Source organism: Anthonomus grandis, chromosome 3, assembly GCF_022605725.1.
Source record: "Anthonomus grandis grandis chromosome 3, icAntGran1.3, whole genome shotgun sequence".
NCBI classification, from domain to species: domain Eukaryota; kingdom Metazoa; phylum Arthropoda; class Insecta; order Coleoptera; family Curculionidae; genus Anthonomus; species Anthonomus grandis.
The window spans coordinates 24,614,723-24,638,534 of NC_065548.1; the positions used below are offsets into that span (position 1 = coordinate 24,614,723).

The 23,812-nt window shown below is 31.7% G+C and overlaps 1 protein-coding gene and 1 long non-coding RNA gene across 4 annotated transcripts in view; one reads left to right on the forward strand and one right to left on the reverse strand.

Moving 5' to 3' along the window:
* Window positions 1–23,812, reverse strand: part of LOC126734675 (lachesin-like) — a 768,805-nt gene that overhangs the window by 568,996 nt on the left and 175,997 nt on the right. The gene's annotated exons all lie outside the window — the stretch shown is intronic.
* Window positions 3,387–22,835, forward strand: LOC126734676 (uncharacterized). The gene is made up of 3 exons (XR_007660134.1): window positions 3,387–3,672; window positions 22,068–22,167; window positions 22,777–22,835. It is a non-coding gene; the product is annotated as an uncharacterized LOC126734676 (long non-coding RNA).

Below are 23,812 nucleotides of genomic sequence, written 5' to 3' on the forward strand. Positions count from 1 at the left end.
TATCTTAATGAAAAAATTATAAAAATAGGGGGTTTCCATTTAAAAAAATTGACTTTTAATGATTTTTTTATTTTAATTTTTAATGCTAGTTTTTGACCACCCTGTATCTTTTTTTTAGCCAAATTTTAAAATAGTCTTTTAAAGTGGTCCTTCCTCTAAAATAAAACCAAAACTAACCAATAAATAAAAGCTACTAAAAGGGAGTAATCGGTAATTATGTTAGGGCTTATAAACATAGTTTTTCACATGAAATTAAAAATATGTCAAAAACGGTTACACTTAGGTATAGGACATTATACACAAAATATACTTAGAATTTCACGTAAAAGCCAAAAAAGTAAAAATATACAGGATGTTCCATTTAAAATAACGAAGTTGACACCTACTTCCGGTATAACCGGAAACGTCACAACTGTCAAAATATTTTAGTTGTGTAGCCCCCATCGACTGTGCTATGTTGCCAAATTTTCAAAATTTTTGAAAAATTAGTTTCCGAAATATCGATCGCGTCTATTCGTCGTGAGACACCCTGTATATATATACATATAGTTGTTTATCTTCTACCTTGCCACTATATATTCTACTTAATTAATATTAAGAAATAAATATCAATTTCAAATAACTAACTAAAATTAAAAATATTAAAAAAGTTGTTAAACTATTAATAGGCCTTTCTATTGACATATTAGCAGTTGCAGCAAACAAAATATTTAATATGTCATTTTAGGCCAATACGAAGTATAAGCATTTCTTTGTTAGTAAAAGTAAATTAAATTGCTATCTGGTTCATAAAATTATTTGAATTTTATTTAAAATAGTAGTAGACGAGGGTATTATTTACAAATGAAAAGAAATGTTTTTTGTCAATTGAGTTAACTTAATTGGCTGTTTTATTCTTTATTGTATTCTTTTATTTTAAATTGAATTGATTTTGTTTAGGTAGTAAAAAGAATTAAAAGGGGAAAACTTGAAAACTTGGAAAAACTAATATTTTAAAAAATAATATAGCTTTCATTTCTCTGATAGCTAATTATAGCAAAAAATTATAAAAAGAAAAAAATCCAGGTTTTAGTCCTCTCCTTTTACTGAATGCATCAATGTTGATCTCGACAAATAATTTTTTTATAGAAATTCAATAGAAATTGTATTTTCTTATTTATAAATTTAAGCCATCTTTTCTTTTAAAAGTAAATTTCATAATTATATGAATATCTAAGCTATAATATAAGGTATACTAAGGTATATTATTATTTGATTAAATTATCCAAGTGAGCGGTAAACTTGAATCTTGGTACCGTGCCGCGATTCAACAAAATTTTGCCTTAATTACATAGAGCTTTTGCTTGAGAGGTTGCAGTCTATATTAATGTAATGAAGTAACTAAATTTTCTGTAATTCACTTATTTATCTATAGAATTACTAGGTTCTTTTTTCAACTTAAATTAATAATTTTCAAGATTCATATTGACAACTAAGATTTGCCCAGTAAAGTTAGGAAAGTTTCTATTTTGTTAATAAACGCGCGGCCGCGTTAATTATTATTTTGTCACCGCGTTAATACCTCAGTACCGTTCGTGTCTGTATTACCACTACTGTTACCGCGTTTACTAAGTACCGCACATGTCCGTGCTCTATATAACGCGTTGCACTTACCGGCAGTGGTCAGTCCGTTGATCCATCCCCTTCCTTGCATCCCGACCAAGACATGGAAGCGGAAAAACCCCTTTACAGTTTAGAAACGTACAATCACACCCGCGAATACCTCCTATCTCGGGTAGATTTCCTGCAGTCGGTCATGTTGGATAGAAACGTGAAATATGAAGCACTCGAAAGCGAAAATCTTAAGCTCAAAAACAAATTAAAAAACGCTGAGGATGAGGTCGATCTCCTCAAAGAACAAAACGACATATTCAATGCTCAACTGCAGGAGATGAATGATAACATGGAAAAAAATTTAATGATCAATGAAAAATTAGAAAACGACAACAAAAACTTTGCCGGGCAGCTGGAGGCGCTGAGGGACCGGTTGAACGAAAACCAAAAAAAGGAAAACACAAGAAAAAGATCTAAGAAAGACGCAAACATCTCCTCCCCCCGCGAGGAGGAGATGGTGCAATCCCAAGATTCAGATTCAGATAAAAACACCGACACGGAAGAACCTGGTCCCTCGGCGCACCCAGCAGCTGCGGCGAACAGAAAAGAAAAAAACCCTTTACACATGCCTCTCAATTACCTATCCATTGCAGGAAAAGGGAAGAGTTCTGAACCTAGCAGCTCCAAGGTACCCAAGGTTGTCATCAGAGACACCACAAATTGGGCAAAAAAGTATCAATTAATCATGGATAACAAAATCAACATATCGAAGGTACAAAAGGAGAGGCTAGGATTGGCACTCTTTCCCAAAACAGCGCAGGACCACAGAAACCTGACTGCTCTCCTCAAGGAAAGGGAGATGGAATTCCACTCCTTCTTCCTTGAGGAGGACAGGAAGCTGAATCTTATCCTGAGAGGTTTCGATAGAAACTTTGATTTGAGAGAAATAGAGGAAGCACTAAACCGGATGGGATTCGAGCCAGAAGAAATGGGCTGGTTTAACACTGGCCCAGGTCAAAGAAGGCAAACGGATCTCATCCGGTTCCTAATCAATAAAGATCAAGAGGACATCTACAAGGTCGACAACCTCATGAATATAAGGGTCCGTGTAAAGAGCCTCAAAACGTTCACAATTAATAACATAAAGCAGGTGGGACAGTGCAATCGCTGTCAGGAATTCGGGCACACCGCGAGCAATTGCAACGCGGGGCCGCGTTGCCATAAGTGCAAAGGAAAACACATCTATACAGAATGCAAAAAAAAAAGAACGAGCAGCACCGGCCCAGTGTTGCAATTGCGGCGGCGACCATCCGGCCAGTTATTGGCGCTGTCCCAAAAACCCAAACTTTATTAAAAGCAAAAAAAACTATGCGAATGCATTAAAAAGAGAGCCCACACCGGGCCCGATGTTAAGGGGGACTGAGACCACGAGAAGTCTGAGATTGGAGGCTGAACAGATGAAAACGCCTCTACAAAACAACACCTTATTAGCTCTTTTATCCTTGCCGGAGGATGAGATAAATTTAAAAATTAATAATTTAATAAAAAAATTAAATAAATAAATTAACTTCCAATCCGGCATTTAAATTATTACTTTGATTTTTATTTTATTTAATTACTTTTTATTTTCCTTTTTAAAATAAAAAATAATTTTTTACACATTAAAAAAACTGTAAACAAACACTGGCCCAAAACTGACGAGCTGGGTGGGCGTGTCCTAGACCTGTAAATACAACCAATCCCAGCCGCCCACCCAGCCTATAAATATAACCATCGCTTTCACATCCCATCAGTCTAGTCCCACGTTCCGTGCCATCATAAGCTAGAGCACCTCGATGCGACCAAGAAAAAAAAGATAGGCGCCAAAAACGTCAACAATAAATTTCATCAGGAAACCGGCAAGAGCCAGCAAAGCTACGCCGGAGAATTCAGTGCAAGACATCAGTCCGTTGAGTGGCAGTCCGCTGAGAACAGTCCGACCGACCGAAGCGACAACAGTAACCGACCGAGGTAAGCCCCACAGTACCGTACATCGCTCTGCCGCCGCCAGCTCCTTCATTCCGCCACTGTTGTCAGCATGTAAGTATAATAGGTAAGAAGGTAGGCAACTGGCAAATCCCTTTTTCCTAGTGTCTACAGGATACACGGGGTTGCGTGCCGGACCGTTATGGGGTAACACTGTGTATTCCTTAAAAAGTGCTAGGGGGCTACCTGTCGGACTGTTACGAGGTAGCACCTTGCATTGGACATTATCTTCTTATTCCTAATAACCACGGGGTTACGTGCCGGACCGTTACGGGGTAACACTGTGTATTCTTTAAAAAGTGCTACGGGGCTACGTCTCGGACCGTTACGAGGTATTACACTGCATTGGATATTATCCCATTATTCCCAACCTGACAACATTGTCATCTTCTACCTACATAATTAAGACCGCGTCTACCGACATTTTAAACAGAATTGGCCAAGGTTACGAGCGACCGCATTTATATTGGACCGCTTAATTATCCTGTGGGTGACCTACCGCTTACCATTCCGATTAATACCGACCGCTTCATACTTTATCTTCTCTGGGCCGTATCTGATCCGTTCATTCACTGCCATAAATTACCGTACTGCTTTTACATTTTGCTTACCGACATGGGTTCTCTTTATTGCACCCCTCCTCTTCCCGCACCGTACCGTATTGAATTTGACCGTATGTAAGGCTTATTGAAAAGTACTAGCAAAGAGATGACATGTTAGGTTTTGGGATGAATAAATGTGATTTTGTTACAATGTTGCCTATTGTTTTGCTCATACAGAAGACCTGGATTACTTTCTCCACTCTCTAAAGGCTACCCGATAGGCCGTGGTCCCTCATCCACATTAAACTTGAGGGTGGCGCCCGAGATAATGGTTGGATAACCAACTACAAACTTTATAAATAACCCAGAAGAGGGGAATCAAAAAAATTAGTAAGCGCCAGTAAATACAATTACATTAGTAAAGCATCTTGAGTATTATATGCCCCTATTTGCAAATATATCAGAAAGTTTAGGATTTATTTTGTAACCATATTTAATAATCAGTACAGATTTATTTAGTGTTAAGTATAAATTTATTTATTACCATGCTCTTCACTTTCTTGGCAAGTATCCTTGTTTAGGGCTTATTTTCCTAATCCCCTTTATTTATGACCTATTTTTAACACAAGACATAATACGAATTTGCTATAAATTATTTAAAGTAAACGCCTTTGTTTTCCTGAAATTTTATTTTAATTTGAGGATACGATGTTTTTGGCTTTCAGAAACATCTGCACAATGCTGAGCTAACGAATTTAAAATAAGCCCCCAAATAAAATAAAAGTACGCTAACATTTGGGTCGTTTAGAAAATAGAGGGATATAAAACCCACAAACAGCGTGTTTTGCTAACAAAATTGTTTACCATTTAGAAGTTTCGCATAATATATGAATGGAGAGTTTTTTAAATGTTTTATCTTACGAATTTTAAGGTAAATCAAGAGCATTTAATTGAAGTTCGACGCAATGTTAAAATAAGTGTTTTATTACTAAAAACGCCGTGTAAAGCTAAAATACTAATATTTATAAGTAAATTTTAAAATATTGTATTAAATTATTATTAACGAGAAATAGTAGTACAAAATATAAGTAAGATAGAATACTTTACTACTAATTTCTTTACAATTATTTACAGTAATTTAAAGAAAACGAGCTGAGAATTAACTGTTACGTTCGTTTTAATAATTAATCTCACTACGCTTGAAAAGTTTTCTTAATGCAATTTGCAAAGCATCATAAAATACCTTTATTTTATTAATTCCAAGTTAACTCGCAGATTTCAAACTAGATTTTGCCAATTTTCCTTTTAAAATTTAGAAAATGTTTTACTTTACTGACAACCTGCCAGGCAATTTCGTAAATTCCCGGTCTGTCAGGCTTTATAATTAATTAATTAAAAACATAAATCTTAAATGAAACCCGCCTGTTACAAAAAGAAATCTCTAAAGGCAATTTAATTTGTGTAATTGCTCGTCTGCGTTTTGTTAATGAAACGGTTTGTTTTGTTGCTGAATAAATTTTTTTAACTGTCTTTTGTATATTTCAAACGCAATAATTTAAATTAAGAGCCACTTAAAAATTGTTAATGACAATTTTTTTAAATGATTTGAACTATTTAAATTCTAAAGAAAAGTAAATTTTTTCGCTTGCTAATTTTTGGCGTGTTAACTGGGATTCCTGAGCAGAAAGCATTGAAACCAATCAATGTAGGAAATAGCTACAGTAATCGAGGAAATTAGAGAAAATGGTTTCGATTCGGCTTAATAGGGGTAGCAAGATTCCTGCGATGTTAAATTTGTCACTCGGGAACTGAAAATGGCTGCTAATTTGTGCAAATCGAAAAGTAAGCGATCAGCTATTTTATATGGGAAAAATTAATCTTTTCGGATTAAATTTTCAAATTACCTCAGTTATATTACCTCATTTAGCTTTTAAAAGAATTAGCAATTGAATTTTTTGATGAAATTAAGCTCAGCAACTTCATTTCTGCGCTGTGTACCTTGATTTCGAATTTGTGCTTGATTACCCTTTGGCATTAGTTCATTGGGATGCTGAACCTCCATCTCAATTCAATCAAAATCATGGTTTGGATCTTGTAGATATTTAGCTATATTGTGAATTACAAATGCACTCACAATTTGTTCCGGACTGTTTTCAGTTTTTAGGCGAAAAGTATACTGGAGCATTGGAAAACGCCGTTTTAACTGACCAAAGCAGCACTCTATGACACATCGTTCCTTTGCATGGATTAAATTATAATTTTCTTGCATTGGTGTAGTTGGATTTTTATATGGTGTCAATAACCACGGGGCAACACCATATCCTTCATCACCTAATAAAGCTGCCTCGTGCACATTATTATACATAATTCCATGCACTATGGAGTTTCGCCAAATTCGACTATCGTATACGGAGCTTGGCCAAGATGCATCCACACTTGTAAACATTTCTCGGGCATTACAAGTAGCTTGAACATTTATTGAGCATACCCCTTTTCTGTTCACGTATTCATCACCGTGAATAGATGGTTTTCTTATTTTTTCATGGGTACAGTCAATAACACCTATAACCCTGGGCATTCGCTCACTACGTGCTCCCTCATTAATAGCAACTCTAAGCAATACGTTAGTGTTGAGGGACTTTATCCAATTGTTTCTTTTTGAATAAATTGCTTTAGATACCGTGGCTAAGGTTCTGGAAACAGTGCTTTGACTGTCGTCTAGATTAACACCAACTCCTTGCTGAAATCCAGGATCTCCTGTAAGAAAAGTTATTTACATTTTTCAAATTACAAAGTTAATTTACTAGACACACCTAAACTTCTCAAAAAAACCTCTATTTTTCGAGTCGGTGACAGGGCTCCACCTTTCCGGTCTTCCACCGGTTCATTATCATCTTGCAGAAAATAATGTCCAAGCCACTCTACATTTTCTCTGTTAAATCTAAAATACCAAAGCGTGATTAGATGATTGGGATAGAAAAATCTATTAAATTTATGGTAATTACCTAAATAATTTTCGATATAAATCGTCATTATTGTATTCTCTTCTTTGTTTGTATACTTTTTGACGATGCACATCCATAAAAACTGCCATTTTTTACTAAAACACTTTGATTGCTGGGGCCGAAGTTTGTCAAACACCAACTTCATTTAAACTGTAGTAAATACTACTATAACTAGTAGATAATTCCAAAGCATAGCACCTTCTTCTATGTATCGCGTACATAGTAGTATAAGCTACAGAGAGTAGTAAATGCTTCATTAGTGTAGTAAAAACTTTAGAAATGTAGTACATACTTGAAGCATTAGCATATACTACTTTTTATGCATTCCACCCAATATAATAAACGATTTTATTAGTAGTTTTTATATACGTAGGTGGCATCTATTCTACTTAAGTAACATGCTTAATATGGTTATATAGATAGCGATAGAAGAAAAGAGCAAAAACTTTCAAGTATTTAATGATTAAGAAGATGTTACTTGATAATTACAAATAAATCTTTTCTTTTTTATGAAATGTCACAGATGTTTCATATATTTTGTCATTTTAGTAAACAAAAACAGTATTATGCAAAATACTACGTCTTTAAATGTTAAACGATAACAGGGCCTATTTAACTTATTTACAAATCTCACGTTAATATTGTGAACTTGGTTTTGTTAAGGTAGCATTTCTAATAAATGAAGAGGTGAAGATGAAAGAGCAATTCAAGGAATAAAAACATTAATATTATACAATTTTTATGTTTAATATAAATATGCAGAATGTATTTTAATTAGAGTGTACTTCTTGGGCGGATACGAAATATATAAATATCTGTATTATACAGGGTATTACAAAATTTAGTGGAAATATTTTAAGAGCGTATTGTTGGAGGTAGAAGACTTTTTTTCCCATCAACATATATCCTGAAATGCACTTCCTCAGAGCTACAACCCGCGCAAATTTCTTGAAGAAAATCCATTAATTGGAATCGTAACTACAATTATGCATCAATTCTTCTGAAAATTTGATTGTCCACATTTCTTGGGTGCTCCTTTTATTTTCCGTTCTAAAGATAATGTAAATCCAATTTTAGGTGAGGATTTAGGGGAGCTTATCCTTCTAATGGCCCGTATCTTATGTTTCCTATAGGAAATTTAACTAGAAAATCTAACAACACCATCTAGTTAGCTTCGAAAAAATCACAAATTTTTGTTTCTAGCATTTTTTCAATATAATTAGGCGTTTTCATTATAATTAGGCGCGAGGAAAGCGGAGCATTATTAAAGCCGATAATTCTATTAAACTAGAAAAAACGAAGTGGGCTGCGACTGTTTTATTTTTTGTCAAATGAAGTTAATTTTATCAAAAAATGCAAAAAACTATAATTTTAGATTTTTTTATGGTCAATTGGACGGTGTTCTATATTTTCAAATTTCTTATTGGAAACATGAGATATGGGCTATCAAAAGAGTAAGCACCCCTAAACCCTTTTCTAAAATCGAGTTTACACCATTTTTGGGACGACAAATTTCAAAATGACTCAAAACAATTAGGATTTGCAAATTTCTAAGAGATTTGGTTTGCTGTATTACTGTAATCAGTGTTACAAATAATCGATTTTTGGACACAAGTTTATAAAAAAAAGTCCTATTTTAGCTCCAATAATAAGCCCTTAAAACATTTGCACCGAATTTTGTAACATCCTACATGAGGATGTAAATATTACAAATTTTAAGAGCTATTATTAAGGTTATACACGTTTTGCTACCTTTTTCAGGCCTTCTTCATGTATATAAACAAATATATGTCCCCCTCTTCAAGTGCCTTCTTCTAGTCGGAGGTTGTATATCATCAGGGCAATTCTTATTTTATTTACAGCTGCTTTAAATAGTTCTTTTGATTTTAGTTCGAAGCTATCTCCAAAGTTTCTAAGCCAAACTGTTCTTCTTCTTCCCTAGCTTTTTTTTTTATTTATTTTCTTCTGCATTATGTTTTGTAATAACGCAGATTTAGGTCCTCTTATAGCATGTCTGAACTCATCAAATTTTCTTCTATTTAGCGTGTTATTATAGAATTTTGTTCCAATTTGACGAATGCTATTCTTGCTATCTCTAATCAGGATCTTATTTTAATTGACTGATCCAACGTTTCCATCATCCAGCTATCCAGATATTTATATTTATTTACTCTCTGTATAGGTGTCTTCTCTATGATAAGATTAGCTTGGATATCTTCTCGTTTGATTATGACCATAAACTCATTATTTGTATAAGTTATTTAAAGATTAATTTTTTAGACGGTAAGAATTACATGGATCATTTAATCTTAGTAAAAGTGTTTGGAGATTCTTGAGATTATCTGCCTTTATAATAGTATCATCAGCAAATCACATATTGTTTAAAACTCAAGGCCTTCTTGTCTGTTACTTATAAAGGCCTCAGGGAAAATTGCCTCGCTGTACAAATTACACAATAATAGAGAAAGCTAACATCTCTAATGAACTCTCCATACAATATTTACTTCTTCCGACAGTCGGTCATCTAGTCCGATGGTTCGAACTTTTGGTGTGACGCTCAAATTATGAGACAAAAATCGTTCGACGGTCATAGCATTCTTTTGCATTGGGTTTTCTAGTGATTATTACACATTACCACAGCAACCAATCTTCTGGTATAATTCCCGTTGCATATATGTAAAAAAATTACCCAAAACCTTAATGGCATGATTGTCTGTAAGTTTAAGATGTTCCACTGGCAGTTCATCAGGAGCACTAGCCTTTCCTCCCCTTGTTCGTTTAACAGTATTGGTAAAATTTCTTCGCGTGAAGCTGATGGTTTTATGTATTTAGAATATTTTGGCATAATTTCTAGATAATTATTATACAAAATTTTTCTTACGTATTCTGATTAACGAACCTGCTATTGTTACAAGTCCAAAATTAGATTACAATCTCTATCTTTTATTACTGTAGGATATTTATGATAGGTGATAAAACCAGGTAGATCCTTAATCTTTTTAAGTACATTAAAACTTTCAAATTTTCTCTCATATTTTTCAATTTTCTTACTCTCTCTGTGCAGCCATTCTGCTTTTGCATCTTTGACTTTTTTCTTGATTATTTGATTAATTTCTTTATTCTTAATAGCAATATTTTTCTTTTCACGCCTCTTATCCATGACATTTAATATTTCGTCCATCATCCAAGTTTGTTTAATTTGTGTTCAACCTCTATCTCTTATCCTGACCCATCGTAACGATCTTCTGTTTAATTTTATTCCATGTTTTGTTTATTTTAAAAAGCATCTTGACAACTTGAGAGACTTCTGAGATTTATATTTACATCGTATTGAACCTTTTGCAAGATAAATAATTTTTTTAGTTTTTGTATATCGAGCTTTTGTTTATTAGATGGTCGTTTAAGTTTCTTTAATGTTACTTTTATAATGGATACTACAGGGTTATGGTCAGAATTAAACTCAACTCCAGCATAGGTTTTTATATGTATATTTGACAGAGTTTCTGTATCATTTATTAATTAAAATATAGTCAATTTGATTTCGAATTATATTGTCGTTTTTATCTGTTAGAGATTTCCAAGTCCATAACCTATGTTTTGGTAGTTTAAAAAAAAAGTTTATGCTTGTTGTTATTAGCTTTTTGTTTTGGCAAAACTCCACCAGCTTATTAACTTTCTCATTTCTTACATGCAAACCAAAACCGCCAGCACACTTTTTGACTTCACTCTATCCAACTTTAGCATTAGAGTGTTCCATGATGATGTTTACCTTGTGTTTTTTGCGCGTTTCAACGCTACCTGTAGATCACTATAAAAGGTTTCTATTTCATCTTTGGATTTCTCGGCTATTGGAGCATATACTTGAATCACATTTAGCGACAGTGCCAGTGTCACTTTACTTGCTATAAAGCTGGCAAAAAAACTAATTATAGACTTACTGGAAGGGCATGCGAAGATTTTGACTCCATAATGATGCGGTGGTTCGTTGCTATCAGAAAAAAATAAAATTCCGTTTCTACTTGGTATCTTTTTAGCACCATGTAGGGCAGTAGCTACTATCAATATCGAGATAAAGCGTATAGAAGATGACTCTGGACCGGTTTATCATTGGAAACCCATAAGAGTGAAGTAATTTTCCTTGTTAAATCATCATGGTAAGAAAATTTTAAAACGAGTCCCCGGTAGAGCTTAGATGGTCAGATGGTACTAAGAATCTCCGGGTTAACTATGACAATTGCAACATCGAATGTTAAAGGTGTTTAAACCCACGGCAAACTAGACAATGTCAAGGCGGAGATGAATAGACTCGGAAGAAGCATATTCAGTATTCGTTAAATATATGTTGAAATATATATTAACGAAAAAATAAATTATGACAATTTATTACTAAATGCTTATGTCAAACAATAAAAGAGTATTATAAAGGCTTTTAATATTAAGCCATAATGTATATGTCCACAATGCATTTGCTAAGCAATAAACGCTGTTGATACAAGTCAGGAGATAAAAGTTGAAGAAAATTCGAATCTGTAAATAGTTATTACAAATTTTTTATTTCTGTATTATGAAATTTGTTGCATTCAAGAATTAAAATTCTATTTAAAAGCAACATACCTCTAAATGGGTGTTCAATGTTTTTGAGGTCGATTACATCAGGAAACTTTTTACTGACGGAAATATAATATAGGATTAAATATAATTGGGAGACATTAGAAAGGATATTACATTTTCTACTATTTGCCTTTTAAATTTTATTTAATTACTAACTAGGTCCACTAACTTTTTATTAATAAAAGAAATTACTTTTTATTAATTTAAAAAAAGCAAAAAAAAATTGATCTCTTAAGACTTTACCTCATTTAATATGTATAAATATGCCAGAGGGTCAAACGGCGTGCGTGACTTCCACGAGAAAGTCTTTTCTCAAACTTTGATGGATTTTACGTGCTCAAGTAAAAAAAAAACTCTTAAAATTGTATGATTTTATTTTAGCTTTCGCAAAGTTTCAATAAAAAGTTTTAAATATGCATGCTTCAGTATCCTAAAGCCTAAAAAAAGTCTTATTTTATAGCATGGCGAAACTGAATTCAAGACTAAATTTTTTTTTATTAAAAAATTTTAAAGTTAACATTTTACAGTATTTTTTAAGTAATAAGGTTTCATCAATAATAGACTAAAAAGTTTTTAGTATACAAAAAATGACTATATAAAGTATGGCAGAAATTTTAAAGAAAATAATTTTTTTAACCTAACTGTATTTCTTTATTTACCAAAAAGTACATATACCGACTTCTTTTTGATACGTACATTTATTTATTAGTAAATAAAAAGATGTTTATTTATAAAAAAGTGTTTAAGAATATTTACAAATTAGTACGTCAAATGAGTACAATCTGAATTAAATAAAAAAATTTTAAACAACTTGTGTTATTTTTTAGTTTTTTTTTTATAAAACAATGATTAAAAAAATTTAATAATAAATTTCCCGGTAAAATTAAATTTTTTTTTATAAGGTTTTTTTGTCGTTTAGCAGAAAAATATAAAATATTGAGATTTTATGAACAACGCTCTATATAAAACACATTATGTGGCCTGAAGGGTCTAAAACTACACGCGATATGAATCTCAAAAAGGTAAAGAAGATTTTTCTTGCATATTTTTTGCCCCTATATTTGGATCATATTAATATTTGGGTCTTTGCTACTCATTTTTTTAAAAAGATGGTTTTAAGAAATAGAAAGGCTAAAAATTTTACCTAAATAAGAGTCTAAACATCATGCCTTAAAATATGTTGTGATTCTACGTTACCTTATTCTTTTTGTACTACCTGAAAACAGTAATATTATAAATTATGCAAATTTATTATTAGATTGTATATTAAATATTATCAAATTTTTATAAACTATAAATATTTTATTATGTCTCATATACAACGTCAGCCATTTCATGAGTGGCCATTTTTAACGAGAGTAAAGTTTCGTGCAGTTATTTGCCAACGTAAGTCGCACAGATAAATTTGTTGTAATTTTTAACTTTTATTCGGGATTCTCTGAAAAAAGGCGGATCCCATTTATTTATTGTGTGCCTCGCTTGTGCAACTTTAAATGGAAACGTATAGCCATGAAATGAGGGCGTGCGAGGCACATCGTTTTACTTTAAAATGTCCGGCTGGGAATTTTTCGGACTCCTGATCTCAAATTTGTTTTATTTTCCTACGAATTTAAAAGGTAAAGTGACTTTTGTTTATTAGTCAAATATGTCAGTTTGGTCCTGCTAAAATTATATTTTTAAGGATAATTATATTATCTTATTTAAATAATGCTAAAACTTTTTAAAATTTTAAATGTATGCATAACTTAGGTAGATATGATTAATCGGACTTGAGATTAATACATATGTATTTTTTGTATAAATTTTAGATATACAAAATGTGTAAACCTCTAATTATATCTTTATCAGGCAAAGTAATGATTAGTGACAATATATTGCAAAATTAAAATATATATTTTAAATAACACTAAATATCATATTCTTAAAACCAATTTAATTAAAACTGATTTTAATTTATTACATAACATATGCTCCGTGAATTTTCTGCATTAAAAAAAATTCTTTCGAATAAATTACGGGACTTAATTACAATTGTCGAGATGAACTAGGAGCAAACTGGTCCCTACCCTCATTTTATTCGTTTAATAATTCTTTTTGCAAGAATTATTTTAGCTTTTCTGAACAAAAAACCTATAAGAAGCACTCAAAGGCCTTTGTATTGTTATTGTATGGTTATAAAGGCAAATGACCTTCTTAATTTTAATTATGGATTTATTTATTTAAAAATATTTTTTTACTTTAAACATCTCGACTTCCTTTCCAAATTTCTAAAGAAAAAGTACCTGATCTTTAACTTTGTAAACTAAGCTAGTTTATTATTCCATTTCGCCTTTTCGGTATTTTTGTAATTTTTTACCGGTTTAAAATGAGGTAATATTTCTCGTGAAGTTGGCAGCACGTAACTTTAAAACTTTTAATTACAAACTCCTAAGTTTTTTACAAAACTATCTTGTCGACTTCTTTTCATTTCTTGCCGCAATAGACGTAGTTAGTAGTTTGCCAAGTTGAATTCTTGATGGGCTATGAAAATATTTCCTTCTTGTATTTTGTCGACGAAGCATACTGCCTCGACTGCCGTAAGCTTAAATCTGGCTAACCCTTCATCCTTTTTACTTGAAAGACTTTGAATCTATTTAAGTTTTTATGTAAATTAGAAAAGCACTGCCAAGTTAAAATGCCTTTTTACTTTTTTAAGGTTTCTAAAGGTTTGCCTAAAGTCGCATTGCTCCAATTGTCTTGGCGGCTTCTCCATGGAAGTATATTCCAATTCCTTTATATAAGCTTATGTTCTACTTATCTATTTCACAAAACCATATGAATTTGAGTTGAAAAGAATTTCAGTTGACAATAATCAGCAGATAAAATCCGTTTTCTTACATAAAAAACTGGATTTTTTAAAATAATTGGTAATTATAGATAATTCTGCTATATGCATACCATATTATTCTTAAATTTGTACATAAATGAAAGCTTGTACAATTTTAATTTTATAATATCGAGGGCTTATGTTTAAGATCTTTAAGTGGGGACAAAAGAACTTTAAATGTTATATTTGTATATATTTGTATATAGTTCTATGGCTTACAAATAAAATGTTTTGAAAATTCTTTTTTAATATTAGGTTATAATAAAGATATGCTGGTTATATTAAATAAGTTTATATTACGTTAAAGACAAAATTAAATTAATTTTGATAGTTGCTATGAGTAGCTTTAATTTTATCATTTTCTTCCTTTATATTCTTCATACAAAAATCTTTTACTAAGGACAAACTTTAATACTATCTAAGAAAATGAAAAATATATCTCTAGATAAATATATTCTAAATATACAGTATCGGACAAAATTAGAGAGACTCGACTACTTACGTCTTTTATGTAAGATAAAAATGATTAAATTCCTCTTTTTGTGCTAAAGGATGTTATGTTTTGAAGTAGTTTAAAAAGGCACTAAAATAAATTAAAAAAAAAAACATTTCTCAAGATTTATTAGGAAAAATAAAAAAATGCAAAAAATTCTGTGCGACAAAATTAGAGAGACTTATCCTTAAAGTACATTTGTACCTTATACTAATTAAACTAACCTAATACTTTGTCCAGTACCCTTTATTCTGGATAACTTTTTCACATCTATTCGGCATCGATTCAATGAGATTCGAAATTACAGCCGGATCCATTGATTTCCAGGCATTCTCGATTTCTTCAAATAATTGAGCACGATTCCCGATGTTTTTAGTGCGAATCTTTTTCTCTATAATCTTCTAAAGATTTTCAATTGGGTTCAAGTCCGGCGATTGCGGTGGCCATTTTAAAACTTGAATTTTGTTAGCCAAAAACCATTCCTTCACAAGTTTGGCCGTATGTTTGTGGTCGTTATCGTGTTGGAACGTGAATCTTAGCGGCATTTCCCATTCGGCGTAAGGCAACATTACATCTTCCAGTATAGTACGATACATAAATCCATCCATAGTGCCCTCAATTATGTGGATAGGACCCATTCCATAACCCAAAAAACAACCCCAAACCATTAAATTGCCACCTCCGTGCTTCACAGTACCAGAAACATATTTTGGATCAAGCCTTTTGTTTGCTGGGCGATGTACGAACTGCGCTCCATCACTTCCAAAAATATTATATTTAGACTCGTCACTAAACAAAACCTTATTCCAGTCCTTAGCTGTCCAGTAACGGTGACGTGTTGCAAATAACATTCTAGCAGCTACATTTTTTTTGATAGATGGGGTTTTTTTGCTGGTCTCCTTCCAGGAAGCCCCGCCTCCACTAATCACCGCTGCGCAGTCCTGGATGAAACCCCAGGCGCCTCCAATTCAGCCAAAATCAGTGTTGAAGATAGACGCGGATTATTTTGACTTAGTCGTTTAATTCTCCTGTCTAGCAGTACTGAGGTTTTTCTCTTGCGGCCACCTCTTTTAAGGTTTGTCACTCTTCCACGGAGCTGATAATTTTTTATTGTTCTAGAAACCATTTGTTTACTGACGTTGAATTGCTCTTTTATTAATTTTTGTGAGCGACCTGAGTTATAGGCTTCTATAATTTTTTCTTTTAGGTCTATGGAATAATGTTTACCACGAGGCATTGCTAATGATATTCTCAAACTAATAAACAGAAATTAAACTAATCGCGACTTCAGCGAAACTAAATACAAAATGAGTCTCTTTAATTCTGTCGCAGTAATTTTTTATCAATATTAAAAACATTCTTTAAATAAATGTAAACATGAGCTACAAAAATGAATTGTTGATAATAGAATTCTTGTCAACTCCGGTATACACTGCTTAACAAATATTAATATTAATTCAAGTACAAAAAATTGGAGTTGGCAAATAGAGAAGTCTCTCTAATTTTGTCCGATACTGTATATATTCATAGATATAAATATATCTGATGAAGAGGATGGAATTGGGAGTAATGAAAATTGAAATGCCATGGATACAACTTTAGACGCACTCGAAAGAAGTAAATGAAGATGACACGAAACTGGACGAAAATTGATCTAGTTAACAACAGAGAAGGTTCGAAATCGTATAGCTCGTAAGCCGAATGTTATATAAAAAATCTATATATAGATATATATATATACATATATATATATATATATATATATATATATATATATATATATATATATATATATATATATATATGTATATATATATATGTATATATATATATATATATTAAATAAATATGTATATATAGATATATATACAGAGTGTTCATCATTTGAATACTTCCCACCACGAATTTACCGAAAACCACTGTTTAAAAGAAAAACGCCGAAATACGTCATACGTCAAAAGGTTTGTTAAGAAGGACAACTTTCTAACCTAAAATTACTTCACCCCCTTTCACCCTCTGCCCCCCAGGGTCATCCTTAAAAATTTTAAATGGCAAGGGGTATCAAGTAATAGGTTGTTTAAAAGGTCTTTCAAAGTCTTTTATTTTAACGTTTGATATTTTTAAATCGGTCGATTCGTTTTCGAGAAAATTAGAAAAATCTTTGTTTATCTTAATTTGTTCAGATAGAAAACAAAAACATGAAAATATCAGTTTTTATTTCAACATGTGTTGCCCGTTAGAGTTTGCCAAATCTACAATTCATTTATAATTTAAAACGAAAACTACCAACATAAACAGCAATTCTGAAGATTAGACGTGGAAAAAACTAAATAACAACCTGAATTTTTTTCCGCATTCTTTTCATCAACACAGATATCCTGGGCGAACTGTATTTATTGTTATACCTACTTAGCTATTCATAGTTGCTAAGGAAAATAAAAAATCTATTTTGCCGTCAGTTACATTTGTGATAGTCTTGGAATAGTGAAAATTTATTTGTTGAATTGAAGATTTTACTTCGGAAATGGTTTACACACTAGCCGAAAGAGTGAAAATTATTCTAATTTATGGTGCCCAAAATCAATGTGCTCGGCAAACTGCCGTCACGTTTAACGCCCGACATCCGGAGAAGATAACTTCGCATAGGTATGTTTTGGACCTTGTTACTAAGTTTACTGAAACTGGATCTGTTGCAAATAAAAAACGTGATCATCGGCGAATTTTGGATGAAGCCGCTCAAGTTGAAGTTTTGGGTCATTTTGGAATAAATCCTAATACTTCATTACACAAAATTGTTGCTGCAAATGGTATTTCATTAGGTTCTGTTCACACAGTTACTAAACTTCATAAATTTCATCCATTCAAAATGAAAATATTGCAAGAGTTAACCGAAGATGATTTGCATGGGCGAGTTGAGTTTTGTGAAAAAATGATTGAAGCGATTAATGATAATACTATTCATGTAAAGAATATCTACTTCAGCTATGAATGCACATTTTATCTAAATGAATTTCTTAATAAGTATAACTGTAGATATTGGAGGAATAAAAATCCTCATGCATTTGTAGAAGGGCATACCCAGTACCCTCAAAAAATTAATGTATGGGCAGGCATTTGAGGAAATAAAGTGATTGGGCCATTATTTATTAACGGAAATTTAAATGGAGACATTTATTTGGATATGTTGGGAAATACCATCAATCCGCTTTTCACTGAATCCATTGAAAATCAAATTGATGATGATGGAAACCCTATAGTTGATGAGGCTCAAATATATTTCCAGCAAGATGGCGCTCCTCCTCACTATGTTCTTCTCGTTCGGCAATAGCTAGACGACGAGCTTCCAGATAAATGGATAGGGCGAAGTGGGCCTATAGAATGGCATGATAGATCTCCTAAAATAACGCCGTTAGACTTTTTTCTATGGAGTAATTTAAAATCTATTGTGTTTACTCCCCAACCTAAAAGTTTGGATTAACTTCGTTAACGCATCATCGACAGCTGCCATGATATCCCACAACATGTTTTTGAAAATGTCCGTCAGGAATTTGAACATCGCCTATATGTTTCGCACATCGCCAATGTTTGGCCAAAAACAGGCAACATTTTGAACACTTATTGAAATAAAAACTGATATTTTCATGTTTTTGTTTTCTATCTGAACAAATTAAGATAAACAAACATTTTTCTAATTTTCTCGAAAACGAATCGACCGATTTAAAAAAATCAAATGTCAAAATAAAAGAATTTGAAAGACCTTTTAAACAAGCTATTACTCGATACCCCTTGCCATTTAAAATTTTTAAGCGGATGACCCTGGGGGGGCAATGGGTGAAAGGGGGTGAAGTAATTTTAGGTTAGAAAGTTGTCCCCCTTGACAAACCTTTATATATATATATATCTATATATCTATATATATATATATATATATATATATATATATATATATAAAGGTTATATATAATACATATAATATATATATATATATATATATACAAGAAAAGAAAGTCGTGGTAGTTAAAAACGGCTAAACCGATATGGCTAAAAACTGGTGGAGAAGTATCTTAGAAACAGGAGATTAACATAGGATACTCTTTGTCCTATTTAACTGCGTTTTTATAAAATCACTATGAAACACGGTATAACAAAAACGCATCTGACATGAAATAACAAAACGCGCTAACAGCTAAACGTAATTTTACCTATGGAGTTAATTCAATAATATACATTTTCTCTTTGATTCATTATTAACCATGCCGCTACCAAGATGATCAAATCTTTCTTGATAAAGCTGTAATTCGAAAAAACATGACAAATGAAATAACTGAAGAAGCATGAGAAATTGATCGTGAAGAGCGCCGTTAAATCCCCAACAAAAGAAAGCTTATAATTCAATAATAAAGGTAATTGATGATGGAAATAGTAGTTTATATTTTTTAACTGAACATTAAAAGATATTCGCAATGATTTTATTGCATATATCTGCCGACAAAATAAATGTTTGCTTAATGCCACACCATCGAATCTATGGTGCTATACTATTTCTTCTTCTATCTATATATTCTTTCTATACTACTTCAGCTGACAACAAACATAAGAGTTGCATTTCTAAGTGATCCATCTGATGAAGATTTCTCTAAGCAATAACTGACTATCAGTAATGGTCGACGAATCAAGCGGATTCATTTCCTCGGAATTTCTGTAGCTTTGTCTCATAGAAATACAAACTAATCAACAGTGTTCCCAAACATCATATTAACTACAAAAATAATAGATGGTTGAGGCATCGAGCATTTTTAGCAGCTAAGAATAAAGACGTAGATGATTTATACTACATAATTCAGAATGATATCATTGGAACAATGCATTTATTCAAATCTATTGACTGTGTAACAAATGAATCAGATGTCACCAACTATTTAATTAAATGTTTACACTCCTTGGATCTGCCTGGCTTACCACCGCACAATTTATTCCTAAAGGTTGGCTCCGTAGTAATCATCCTTTGAAACATAAATTAACCAAAACTATGCAAGGGTACGCGTTTGGTGGTAGTAAGTGCGTAAATTGATGAACAATGTGTGTTTAAGCGGCGGTACTCAAAGGAAAATTCGAAGGTGAGGTACTTCTCATTTCGAAGATCTTGATGATCCCAACTGACTTTTTTTGCAGTCTTTAACAATTAGTTTTTCTTTAAATGCTTTTAGGAATTAAGGAAAATCTTATTATGCTCTAAAGCTTTATGAATTTTAAGAAGGAAATATTTTTAGTTATTAATTTTATACCCGAAATTAAAACATTTTCCTAACAAAAAGTTATTTTTTTATAATTTTTTTTATGATTTTTAACGTTTTTATTTTGTTTGGTTCTTAACGATTAATAAGACTAGTCATACAAATATTGACATTTTAATGAAAAAATATAATAAATATGTTGAATACAGGTTCAATACAACAGGTTTCAGTAAAAATAATAAATAGTAAAAAACCGGTACACTAAACGGTAATATCAGATTAATGAATTAATTAAAATTAAAAAAATTAATTAATGAAATTAAAAAACGTTAATATCGGAATAAAAGACCTTTGAAATCAGGCACTTACTTTTTTTAAACGTTCTACTGAAGACGTATGACTATTTTAGACATAATCTTGCTTATTAGAGGTATCATATAAATTTACAAATTTAATAACAAATGCCCTCTGAGCTAAAAAAAATGTATGTTGAGCTGCAGATATTAAATATCTTAATAAAATAAATTTACGATGTGATGATTTAAAAGGGGAAAATTTACCCATAAAACACCACTTAAAAAATAAAAACAAAAATATCTAAAAACCGTTGATTAATGAAATAAGAATTTTATTTATAAACCAGACCTATCAAACTTTTATAAAAATAACTGACTTCAAAATACAACTCTTTTGTTCACTTCATTAGGTAAGGCTTATAATATTATGGCAAATATTAAATTTAAGGCATTGGTGTTGGCGATTTAATTATTACAATAATTTCTTTATGTTGTCTTTTTAGACAACCCTATGTTAGTTCGACCAGAAATTGTTGCATATTCAAATGTTATTTTATAAAGAACTGGTAACTTGCCAAAGCTAAATGTAACAATTCGAATTTAATAAACTGAGATCTATGTCTGTATTGCCAACATAATCAAAAATCTTGGAAAAAGTTCTTGAACTGCACATAGGAAGTTACTTTTATGGCCACATTATTATTACACAAACATACTCTAAAATCATTTCTAAAAAATCTTTAGCAATTCTGGTCTGAAATGAAACTCATAGAAGCCAATTGCTTATCCTTTAAAGATTTAGCCAAAAACTGGGATTCATAAAGTACGGCAAACTGAAATTTGAAGAATATATCAATTTTTGTCTAAAAAAAGCTTACTCGATGCTAAAGACATCATAGGTAATATTTATGTCTAACAACTAAAGCTATGCTCTGCGATGCTCTAGTGTTATCTCTTTTAACTTTACGGATCATTTATACGTTTCTTTTTGGGACTACCTAGATATAAAGAGAATCCTAAAACAATCAAAACTTTTGTTTTATACTGATATTTGGCATTGACAAAAGAAATCGTTCTCATATCAAACAGCCATTCTAATAAATTTACATGAGTCACAGACTTTTCCTTGTCAATTGCATCATTTAAAAAGAACATGATCACATGAAACACCAAATTGCTTAAGTAAATTCTTTTTTTCTCTCTATCTATTATGCTGTTTTCTTAATCCCTCATGACAAGCTGTACAGCTTTCTTTACATCATTCCATTGATTTTTTTATTTACATAATATATTATTACTTGGATTAGTTCTTAGCAAATTAATATTTAGATATATTAGTATGTTTCTTTTTATGCATGCATTTTTTTATTTAATGTACTTGAGTTTACTCGATTTATTTCAGGTGATGTATCGACCTTTATAGCAGGATACGTATACTGGTTCACGCTTCCCAAACTGATTTTACAATGTGCGTTGGGTACAGGATTACAGATTTGAGTATAGTAAGTATTTTCTAAAAATTTTAGTTTAATTAAGTTCTTTTTCAGGTTCTTTAGGATGAGACTAACTGCTGATATCACTAACGGGACAATTTCGATACGCTCAAGCTTCCATACTTCCCTGATTTTGCGTTTAAGAGTTTCGTAATTTTTAATTTTCTCATTAATTTTTCCTCAATATTGTAACCTTTAGGGATTGAAATATTGAAAAAAGCATAGCTTCTTTTGCTACTTTTGTTACATAGCCAGTAGTGGTTGTGTCTGGTGTATTATGTTTGACTGTATGATATGTAATTAGTTCTTTGTCCCAATAAGTCTTTCTGATTTTCAATGAATAGTGATGTATTTAACTTGTAGTATTGGATATTGGTGTTATGATTAAGTTTGTGTATCTTCAGTAGCAATTGCAGCCACTTTATTATGCCGCTCCAAGTATTTTGTATTTGTCAATTGTGTGCATCCAGATGTAATATGTTCAGGTATATATGGTTTCAGTCTGGATATTGCACTTTCTACATTTGTCAGTCTCTAGCTGCTGCGTCAATATATATTTTTGATGTTCTTGATGTTGATTACATTGTCTTAGATAACCTACAAACCCTTCCGTTTCAGATAAGACACTTCCAATCTTCATCCAGTGCACGTTGCCGACTACTCTATATTATCCCAGCTTATGTCATTTCGTCGTAAGTTTTTAGATTAGCGAAAAGTAAAAAAAAAATTAATCAATAGGATTAAGTTGTGCCATTTTTACTTCTGCTTTTGCTATTGTATTATAGATTGTACTACTGTTTATTTTTTTTTAAATTCTTAGAAATTGCATTTGTTTGGCGTCTTGCTGAACGAACTCAAGATTCCTCTGCCTCCATGTACATGTGGCAGTGTTATTCGTCCTTTGGAAACCTTGGAATGGTGCATTCTATGCGAAGTCATTTTTCATCTCTTTAGTGTGTTTAGTGTGTGTTTTCTAGCTCTAGCTGAGTCCAATGAACGACTCCAAATGAGTACAATCATGTAGACATGGCATAGCTGCGTATTGCCTAAGTGAGTCACGCTGAATTTAGACTTATTTAAATTCGATAAAAAGAAATGATAATAGCCTATTTCTAAATCTCTATTATTATTACTAGTATAATTATTATTATTATTATTTTTTTTTGTTTATGTATTACGAAATATAAAATAATAATTTAAATCTGCAGCCTTTAGGATTTTTTTAAAGGTTTTTCTTGTATTTCATTTATGTTATGCTTTTTATCTATCCCTAGTTTTATTTCAGGATTGTAACTATATTTTTTGATTAGCCACATAATTTCTTAACAACTATTTTTTATAGATTTTTCCTCTATTTCAGGCTTTTGAGTATAGTTTTTAATGTCTGACATAATTTTTAGCTTCCTTTCTTATGTGTCAAAGAATTTTAAATATTTTTTTTCACGTTTTCAGGCGGCTAAAATCATTTTAGGTTACTTTCGTTATTCAGAGATAAAACATCTTTTCGTATTTTCCAGTAATTTCTTTAGTCTGTAATATCTTTTAGATATTTGAGGTAATTTTCATAACTTCCAGGAATCAAAAATCACTGTTTTGTAATTGTTGATACATTGATACATTGATCTCATATAACTAATCTTGTTACCAAAAATAA